Source organism: Sinocyclocheilus anshuiensis, unplaced genomic scaffold (genome assembly GCF_001515605.1).
Source record: "Sinocyclocheilus anshuiensis isolate Anshui unplaced genomic scaffold, SAMN03320099.WGS_v1.1 scaffold1910, whole genome shotgun sequence".
Lineage (NCBI taxonomy): Eukaryota > Metazoa > Chordata > Actinopteri > Cypriniformes > Cyprinidae > Sinocyclocheilus > Sinocyclocheilus anshuiensis.
The window spans coordinates 171,407-182,795 of record NW_015546013.1 but is presented as its reverse complement, the minus strand read 5'-3'; the positions used below and the strand labels follow the sequence as shown (position 1 = coordinate 182,795).

The 11,389-nt window shown below is 34.7% G+C and overlaps 1 long non-coding RNA gene across 1 annotated transcript; it reads left to right on the top strand.

Moving 5' to 3' along the window:
* The first annotated feature begins 9,188 nt into the window (after positions 1 to 9,188).
* LOC107698468 (uncharacterized) lies at positions 9,189 to 10,756 on the top strand. The gene is made up of 3 exons (XR_001635351.1): positions 9,189 to 9,276; positions 9,529 to 9,585; positions 10,208 to 10,756. It is a non-coding gene; the product is annotated as an uncharacterized LOC107698468 (long non-coding RNA).
* Positions 10,757 to 11,389: the final 633 nt, after the last annotated feature.

Here is an 11,389-nt window from a genome sequence, read left to right as displayed (position 1 = left end):
AAGGTGCTCCACGCATTCTGTTTATCATTATTTACAGGCCTCCAAAATACTCTCCAGCCTTTGCTGAAGAGTTCACAGAAATGCTATCAATGATTTCCTCAGAGTTTGACTGTTTTGCTATTGCAGGGGATTTTAATATTCACATAGATAATGCAGAAAACAAAACTACAAAATAAATTATAACTGTTTTAAATACTTTTGACCTGATCCAGCATGTGCATGGACCCACACACAATCGTGGACACACTATAGATTTACTCATCAGTAGAGGTCTAAACATTTCATCCATTGTTATTAAAGATGTAGCTTCTGTATTTTCTTTGATATATTGGTCTCTGCTACCACTGAGTCTAGATATGTCTCTGTCAGAAAGAGATGCATTAACGAAAACACTATATCTTTAACACCAAGCATATCTCCAGGCTCTGTTGATCTTCTCCTTGATTCCTTTAACTCAAAAGTTAAGAATGTTATTGATGATATTGCTCCTGTAAAAGTCAGCAAGAAGTCTGGCAGACAGAAATCAGCTTGGAGAAAATCAACAGCAGTTCAGAGTATGAAAAGACAATGCAGAAAAGCTGAGTGGATGTGGAAGACGAAACTTGAAATTCACTTTAGCATCTATAAAGACAGCCTTCGTGCTTTCAATGTGAAACTAGCCACAGCTAGACAGACCTTAGTTTCAGTAGTCATGTCAAAGCAGTAACTAAATCAGCTTACTATATCATCTCAAAAACATTGCAAGAATTAGACGTTTTGTTTCCAGTCAAGACTTGGAGAAACTTGTTCATGCCTTTATCACCAGCAGGGTGGACTATTGTAATGGTCTCCTCACCGGCCTTCCCAAGAAGACCATTAGACAGCTGCAGCTCATCCAGAACGCTGCTGCCAGAATTCTGACTAGAACCAGAAAATCTGAGCATATCACACCAGTCCTCAGGTCCTTACACTGGCTTCCAGTTATATATAGGATTGATTTTAATGTACTTTTACTTGTTTATAAATCACTCAATGGCCTAGGACCTAAATACAGAGCAGATATGCTCACTGAATATAAACCTAACAGACCACTCAGATCATTAGGATCGAGTCAGTTAGAAATACCAAGGGTTCACACAAAACAAGGGGAGTCCATTTTTAGCTATTATGCCGCCCGCAGTTGGAATCAGCTTCCAGAAGAGATCAGATGTGCTAAAACATTAGTCACATTTAAATCTAGACTCAAAACTCATCTGTTTAGCTGTGCATTTATTGAATGAGCACTGTACTACGTACGAACTGATTGTACTGTATTTTATGTATAATCATTTTCTATTTTTAACGGTTTTAAATTCATTTTAAATCAATTTTTTAATTATTTTCAAAGTTTTTAAATTCCTTGTTTTATTGTTGTGATTATGTTTTTATGATTATTTTACTTTCTTTTATGTAAAGCACTTTGAATTACCATTGTGTATGAAATGTGCTAAATAAAGCTGCCTTGCCTTGCATTTTAAAATACTCATAATCAGACTATAGTCACTTTTATATGGATTACATGATTACATATTATTTACACAATACAAATATTTTATTCTGAATTTATTGATTCTTCCTAATTCCTCTTTTTCATCTTTTAAATGTTCCTTTCTAAAACCGCTTGTATACACTCAGAAAGTCTTCCAGTTTTGTGCACATTTACACAAAGACTAGTCACTTGTCAGGTGGCTACACAGCAACTTGACGTAATGTTTAATGCACGTCCTATTGTTGATAACAACAAATGGAATATGTTTTCTTACTCTTCGTATTTTTATATAACTATGGTACAAGATTATCTAAATCAATGTGATAAACGAGATAGGTCAAAAGTAATCTAAAAGTAATCTAAAAGTAGTCTGATTATATTACCTAAAATGTGTAATGTAATGGATTATGTTACTAACTACATTTTTTGTCATGTAATTTGGAAGCAGTTACGGATTACAATTTGTATAAGTAATCTATCCAGCTCTGCCTGGGAGCGTGTTAAATCTTGTTGTGTCATATCATACTGTACATTTTCCTTTCAAAGACTCATTTGTTATCAGACTAATAAAAGAAGTAAATAACAACCAATCAAATGGAGAAAGAGAGAGTTGCCATGAGTAAGTCCTCTTTTCAATGAGTCTAACAGAAGCAGCATACTATCATCTCAAAAACATTGCAAGAATTAGATGTTTTGTTTCCAGTCAAGACTTGGAGAAACTTGTTCATGCCTTTATCACCAGCAGGGTGGACTATTGTAATGGTCTCCTCACCGGCCTTCCCAAGAAGACCATTAGACAGCTGCAGCTCATCCAGAACGCTGCTGCCAGAATTCTGACTAGAACCAGAAAATCTGAGCATATCACACCAGTCCTCAGGTCCTTACACTGGCTTCCAGTTATATATAGGATTGATTTTAATGTACTTTTACTTGTTTATAAATCACTCAATGGCCTAGGACCTAAATACAGAGCAGATATGCTCACTGAATATAAACCTAACAGACCACTCAGATCATTAGGATCGAGTTAGTTAGAAATACCAAGGGTTCACTCAAAACAAGGGGAGTCCGCTTTTAGCTATTATGTCACCCTCAGTTGGAATCGGTTTCCAGAAGAGATCAGATGTGCTAAAACATTAGTCACATTTAAATCTAGACTCAAAACTCATCTGTTTAGCTGTGCATTTATTGAATGAGCACTGTACTACGTACGAACTGATTGTACTGTATTTTATGTATAATCATTTTCTATTTTTAACGGTTTTAAATTCATTTTAAATCAATTTTTTAATTATTTTCAAAGTTTTTAAATTCCTTGTTTTATTGTTGTGATTATGTTTTTATGATTATTTTACTTTCTTTTATGTAAAGCACTTTGAATTACCACTGTGTATGAAATGTGCTAAATAAAGCTGCCTTGCCTTGCATTTTAAAATACTCATAATCAGACTATAGTCACTTTTATATGGATTACATGATTACATATTATTTACACAATACAAATATTTTATTCTGAATTTATTGATTCTTCCTAATTCCTCTTTTTCATCTTTTAAATGTTCCTTTCTAAAACCGCTTGTATACACTCAGAAAGTCTTCCAGTTTTGTGCACATTTACACAAAGACTAGTCACTTGTCAGGTGGCTACACAGCAACTTGACGTAATGTTTAATGCACGTCCTATTGTTGATAACAACAAATGGAATATGTTTTCTTACTCTTCGTATTTTTATATAACTATGGTACAAGATTATCTAAATCAATGTGATAAACGAGATAGGTCAAAAGTAATCTAAAAGTAATCTAAAAGTAGTCTGATTATATTACCTAAAATGTGTAATGTAATGGATTATGTTACTAACTACATTTTTTGTCATGTAATTTGGAAGCAGTTACGGATTACAATTTGTATAAGTAATCTATCCAGCTCTGCCTGGGAGCGTGTTAAATCTTGTTGTGTCATATCATACTGTACATTTTCCTTTCAAAGACTCATTTGTTATCAGACTAATAAAAGAAGTAAATAACAACCAATCAAATGGAGAAAGAGAGAGTCGCCATGAGTAAGTCCTCTTTTCAATGAGTCTAACAGAAGTGTGATATTCCAGCCGGGTTTATACAACCGCAGGGACAGTGAGCACAATTTTCAGATTAGTGTTAGAGCAGTTGTCGAGTGTTTGGATACATCCTTGAATTCAGCCAGTCCATTATACACACACATACAGCCACACACTTGAGCAGACTTGTTTAAAGGGGGCGTTTTGTACTTTTCATAAAAGTACATTCCTTTTTTGTAGCAACTGTTTTGTTTTGGAGGTAATTAGGCTGTTCCCAGAAGTAAATTTAAGCAAACTGTACATACCTAAAACTTGAGACATTCTCTTGTTCCGTTATTATTCTAGACTTTAGAGCATCCACTGTAATAATACATGTGGTTCCAGTCTGGGCTCGCCATCATACAACACACAGAACCAGTTAAGTTGCCTTTAGAGAAATACCTCCTTCTGTGATCTGAGGCTCCACATCTAGCAAAAGAAGATTGCGTGGATGTTTGAGAGCTAGAGGTGGTGGCTGTAATATAGGGACAGCTTAGGAAATGTTAATTTCAGATTCGTTCATGCCATTTTGAACATGTCTTCAACAACCTGAATTGACCCATAAATGAAGGGTAAACATGTCTTTACCGCCCTGTGACGTGTGGCCTTCAGTTCGGCCAATGACTGTGGTTCAAAGTTTTAGTTCACTAGTCTCCATACTTTTTAGGTGATTGTCTCCTTTTATTCAACAATTTGTTTGATGCGTTTTAATAAAGCATCTTCCTATAATTCTCTCCCTGCTAATACACAATATGACAAGAAGGCCATTACGCTGAGAACAGCAGAGCAAACACTCCTTTAAAAAACTGGCAATTGCATGGATGATGCAACAACTGTATGTACTTTTGGAGTTTTTGGACTTTGGAGCCCCCTACAGTTAAGTGTGTGGAATTCACTGTCGTAATTATATCTGCAGTAATTAGGGAAAGGGAAATATGCATACTTCTAATATGTATATTTCTATGCATACAGAAAATATGCATATTTCTGTATGCATAGAAATGCCTCAATTGTTTCCAAAATGTACAGTAGCCTATACAAAAGGGCACACTGCTCTGGCTTCTGTATCCCACAATGCAATGCACTTGACTCAACCTTCCATTTCTAGTGTAAACTGGAAGCAATATCAGCTGCATTAATTAAATACTCATTGATTGAACTGCCAAAAAATTATATCAAGATGCCGTTTGCATTATAAAAGCTTCCTTGTTGAAAAGATCGTTATCCTCTTTTATTTATTATTTATGTCCATTAAAAGTGCAATTTTAACTTAAGTAACACTGCATTTAAGATTAAAAACCACACTGCATTTAACACAGGTGAAAACAAGGCTGCGAAAGATGTAAAGATGTCTTCATGATATAGTTTGATGAAGTAGGCTAATTTTTCACGACTCAGAACTTTCAAAACTGTGTTATGAAGTTTTTGTCTACTGAAAGTATTTATCAGAAAGGTGTTTTGTCAGCTGAACAATCAGCTGCTGTTAAACAACAGTAGGCTACAATCCATTAAACGCACTGTACTTCTATCCCTCACAGCCTCGTTTTCATTCTTTACAAAATTAAATATGGCGCTACCCTGACTAGTCTATATAACAAGGCAATTAGTATAGAAGTTGTCAGCGCTGCAATGCATAACCTAAATTGTTTACTTATTTTTATATGAGATCTTTCATGATGATATGCTTTGATGTTCTGTCATCTGATTCAAACACTGCCGTTGTAAAAGAGACTTGTTTTATTTTCTTAGGAAAGCTAAAGCGTTACCAAGAATCCCATCGACCCACATGCTACTGGCATGACAATGTTCTCTGTTAACCTCCTGAATTTCCTAGAATACGTTGCCATCTCAGTGCAACACTTTGCACAATTAACTTGTGCCAACTCGCCTGCGGCAATGGGATACACTGGTGCTGATAGGTGCACTGAATACTACACTACAGCAGATATAACAGGACTCACTGTCCCACACCCTCAGAGTTTGAAAAACTGTTGGGATAGATCATGAAGATGTGTTCCTCAAACATTATATCTATTTATGCATACTGTATGCAAATTGCTCCTCTAAAATGATTTATAGAATCATAATTGGTCCTGCAGGCACTGTGCCATTCAGAAACATGAGGTTGGGACACTATCATGTGGATATGCTTGCCCTCAAGCCATATTTCAGTGGTGTGTCTGTTGAGTAAGCAGAAAGCTCAGTAACAGGACAGCATGTTCTAGTTCAGACGCATCACACTGTAATTGCCCTAATGGAAGCAAGACGAGCTATAAAGCAGCCCTGTGTGTGTGTGTGTGTGTGTGTGTGTGTGTGTGTTTTAGAGGGAGAGAGAGGTAATGACTCACAAGGGTGTACCCTCACTATAATTCATGAGACACATAATCTGGGCTTTCTGCCTGACAAAGATTTAATATTTATATTTGTAAATCTGCTACTGACAGCGTGGAGACCCACCCTATAAAGTATGAACACTCTCTCTCTTTCTCTCTTTCTCTCTCTCTCTCTCACACACACACACACACACAGATAGGGCAAAAGTAATCTAAAAGTAATCTAAAAGTAGTCTGATTATATTACCTAAAATGTGTAATGTAATGGATTATGTTACTAACTACATTTTTTGTCATGTAATTTGGAAGCAGTTACGGATTACAATTTGTATAAGTAATCTATCCAGCTCTGCCTGGGAGCGTGTTAAATCTTGTTGTGTCATATCATACTGTACATTTTCCTTTCAAAGACTCATTTGTTATCAGACTAATAAAAGAAGTAAATAACAACCAGTCAAATGGAGAAAGAGAGAGTTGCCATGAGTAAGTCCTCTTTTCAATGAGTCTAACAGAAGTGTGATATTCCAGCTGGGTTTATACAAAACAAGTAAAGAAAATGGAATCAGTGTTATATAATAACAAAACACAGTAAAAAAAAAAGTGACTTTTTTCAGAGAAATATATATTCAATCTGAGTATGAACAACAACAAACACAAACCGTGCAGTTATTTAGTGAAAACAATTGCACAAATTGTCTTCTGCAACAAAAATACAAACAGTGCAAATGATTCACAAACTACACACAAAATGAGTGAGAAATATACAGAGTCTATAAAGCAGCCCTGTGTGTGTGTGTGTGTGTGTGTGTGTGTGTGTGTTTTAGAGGGAGAGAGAGGTAATGACTCACAAGGGTGTACCCTCACTATAATTCATGAGACACATAATCTGGGCTTTCTGCCTGACAAAGATTTAATATTTATATTTGTAAATCTGCTACTGACAGCGTGGAGACCCACCCTATAAAGTATGAACACTCTCTCTCTTTCTCTCTTTCTCTCTCTCTCTCTCACACACACACACACACACAGATAGGGCAAAAGTAATCTAAAAGTAATCTAAAAGTAGTCTGATTATATTACCTAAAATGTGTAATGTAATGGATTATGTTACTAACTACATTTTTTGTCATGTAATTTGGAAGCAGTTACGGATTACAATTTGTATAAGTAATCTATCCAGCTCTGCCTGGGAGCGTGTTAAATCTTGTTGTGTCATATCATACTGTACATTTTCCTTTCAAAGACTCATTTGTTATCAGACTAATAAAAGAAGTAAATAACAACCAGTCAAATGGAGAAAGAGAGAGTTGCCATGAGTAAGTCCTCTTTTCAATGAGTCTAACAGAAGTGTGATATTCCAGCTGGGTTTATACAAAACAAGTAAAGAAAATGGAATCAGTGTTATATAATAACAAAACACAGTAAAAAAAAAAGTGACTTTTTTCAGAGAAATATATATTCAATCTGAGTATGAACAACAACAAACACAAACCGTGCAGTTATTTAGTGAAAACAATTGCACAAATTGTCTTCTGCAACAAAAATACAAACAGTGCAAATGATTCACAAACTACACACAAAATGAGTGAGAAATATACAGAGTGCAACAGAAAAAATAGTGAAATGATCTTTATGAACTATATAAGAATTATTTACATAATATAAATGATCATATTTCTCACTCGCAATCTGTTAATGTGTCTTTAATTAATGATGTAAATCAGTTACATAATACCTAATAATATTAATGATAAATAAATAAATAAATAAATACTAAAAAATGGTGATGATGATTATTATTATTATTCTTTGAACCCAGCTCTTTTTTCTGGCTGACTTTTTTTTCTACCAAGAATCTAGCTTTTGGGACTTGCTTTTTATTGTCAATATATTTGTTACCTAATATATCATTTAATAATTTATAATTTGTTAGTATTGCTGGCAGGGTTGTAACTATACCTAAAACCCATAAATAAATAAACAAACAAACAAATAAATAAATAAATACGTGACATATATAGGCATATTAACAACAAAATTACAAAAACAATAAAATTAATAAAACTGTAAAATTGAAATGAAAACAGAAAATATAAAAATAAAATCTAATTCGAAATATTAATAACAACTATAATAGTATATCAATGATAGGCTACTAAAGTTACACTGTTGGTACTACTGTTGATTATTGTTGATTAATGTTGTTTGTTCTCATTCATTTAGCTGTCAGACGGAGAATGTCTCATAATCCGCATTTATGGGGCTTTTGTGTTTGGGCATCAGTTTTCTTACATGCATTGATGATTGATGAATTTCATGCATTTCATATTGCTAAAATTAATGGAGTTTTCAGAGGTCTATTTCAGTGGCTAAAGGGAACTGGCGCCCTCTAGTGGGTCAATTTTTTCCCCAAAACTTCAATTTTAAGCATGACCCTTTAGTTTTGTAGCCAACTCTCCCTGCGTTCCATTCGGAAGGGCTTATCCCTATGCCCTAGGCTAATCCCTTCAAAGGGTTTACCCTCCGGAGTGAGAGCTTCGAAGGGTTGAAGGGTGTAGGAGACCAAACAACTCTTTCTTGAAGTGCCCTTCTGCATAATCATCTTCTGCCCACACAGAGGCGCCGTCATCATGCAAAGAATCTGCGCAAAGGCTCATGGGAGCCCGAAGTGTCCATCAGTTGTACCCTTCCAAATCCTTCATTCGGTTTGGAACGACCCTTCAATATGGCGGCCATGATTGTTTTCACTCCGAAGTGCCCTTCGGAGGGCGATATATCTCGTCTGGAACGCACCGTATAAATTGCTGCAGCCCGGAGACTTAAAGTGGGTGGAGTTTATGCCACTAGTAGGTGAAGAACTTCAAGTTAGTATTAAATTATTAACAAACATAAAGATCACAGGCCCCCATCTACACGTTTATCTCCTAAAAAAACGATTTACTTGGATGCATCGCCTTAATGAATTTTCACTTATTAACCTATAAAAAAGAATTACACTTTATATGGTCTCTGTGACAACATAGTGCTTGATATTCACGTTTAAGTGAAAGTTAAAGGTAATTTTTTTTAGCAAACACTAAAACTGGCAGTTAACACACCTAAAATAAAGAATATAAGATTGATCTGAAAGGAAATGCTAAAATACCCAACCTCTCATGTCCTCCACAACACTGCAGTCTCGTTGGCTGATCAGTGACAGACTGTCAAATCACAGCATTGCCACATCTCAGCACTGTATAAAAGTGCCTTACTCCAGTAGTTTACACCCACACACCAGCTGCACCTGAGAACTGGAGGAGCCAAGACACAAAAACACTACTGCAGTATCAGGAAGAAACAGGTATGTTGTTGACAGAGTCATTTGAAATTGTTTTACTTTTTTTTTTTTTTTTTTGTACTTTCAGAAATTAGGCTCTGATGGCTGTAGTTTTTCAATAATTGAATTGCAAGTTCCACAGACCACTCTTAATAATGATAACTCTAATAATGATAATGACTGCTTCAACCTTTACAACTAAACATCTGTTTACTACTACAGAATATTCAGCATATAACCAATTTTTCATAACACAAGCATCAATGTCTCCTTTAGGATACGGAAGGCAGAAACTGAGAAAAACCCGAGGAAAGAAACATTCATCAGTAAACGGTAAACTTTACAGCCTACTTTATGAAAAATACTATATAACATATATTAAGTGAACAAATCTTTTAAACAAATCTTACAGTAAAAAAAACAGTCCAACATGCTATTTTACAGACTTTCTATATTCTGAGAAGAAAAAAAAAAAAGTTTAAATTAGGGGTGTTAAAAATGCTGGAATTAATGAATCTGACAATGAAAATTCCTGCGTTTATAAGAAAAAAACCTATTATAGTTATAATATTCAAAGTGCTGCAGAGGCAATCTCAGATTACATGCTCACTTTCACGACAGATGTGGAACAGTAAAACATGCATTTAAAAGACCTCAGACAATGGCTTATTAATTGCAGTTTTCTTTCTTTAGAATAATTCTTTTAGAATTTTAAATGAATAATTTTCATTTAATGGGAATTTTAAAGTAAGAAAAACTATGCAGTTCGCAGTGGGCTTCCGTGAACAATGCCAATCTTGGCCAAATTTCAGAAATGTCATCGGAGCAGATATTTACACCCCTTAAATGCAGCATATTAACAGGATGTTTGTGTTTGAATTAATATGTTTGAATGTACTTTGCGAATTACTAATAATTTAATCAACAAACGTTTCTCTCTCTAATGGCATAACAGCTTTCCATCTTCAAAAGACTGAAAATGGGAAATGATAACTCGGGTGAAAATAGGCAGCGTATGAGAGCTGAAACAGCTGAGGCGGAAAAGGGGAGAATGCAGGAAGAATTTAGAAGAATGCAACATGAAGCAGAATTACAGTGTGCGAGACAGGAGCAAAAAGCAGCGGAGGAACGATGCACAATCCAAGCAGAAAAACAAGCACTCCAGGAACAATACCAAAGAGTTGAAAATGAAAGAAATATACAGAGAATGAGAGAAGAAGAGAAGATAAGAATCTACAAAGAGAACAGATTTAAAGAGGAAGAAGAAAGGAAAAGAATTCACATAGAGAAGCAAAAAGCACAACATGAAAACAAGACAGTTAGTTAAACTGTTTCTATGGTTTAATAACAGAGATATTTTCATCATACAGAAAGATAGGTGCACATCACCTAAAACATTGTGAAGATTTTTCTTCTTCCATATGTCTACTGTAAAGCACTCGGTAAACTTTTTGTTTTAAAAGATGCCATCAAAATAAAGTTCTACATCTTATTTTCACCACCACAGAAGAGTATGCATTTTTTTTTTACTTACGTTTTGAATTTTATTTGACAGGCATGAGAAATTATCAACAGATCTGTTAGGAATTGAACCTGACATACACTTAAAATCATAAAAGACAACAGTTTATTATTTGGCAAATGCAATTTACTTGCTGCTGATTAATAAAATCCATTTCAGTTTTTTTTTCCACAGCCTCTTATTATACTGAAAAGCACTGGAAGTATAGTGTGCACTGCTAAGCACTTGGTAGAAATAGTATCTAGCTCTGAAAATGATTGTGGTTTGTGAAGTACAAAAAAATAAAAATAAAAAAAATAAAAATATATATATAATAATAAAAAAAAATAAAATAAATAAAAAGACACGTGTGCAAATGCATATGCATAGCGTTTCTGCAAAACATACAGTGTTTGTTAATGTATGAAGAAACTATACATTTTTCATTTTTCAACTCAATGTTTCAATGTCATTTTTCAATGTCTCTCCTACTGAAGCCAAAAGGATATAGAATATAAAGTATGTCTAAAATTTGGTTCACATACAGAGCAAGAGCCACTGAATCAGGGGCATCGCTAAACCCTTTTTACTGGGGTACGAGCCCCAGTGACATACAGTTAAATTTCTTGTCTGACA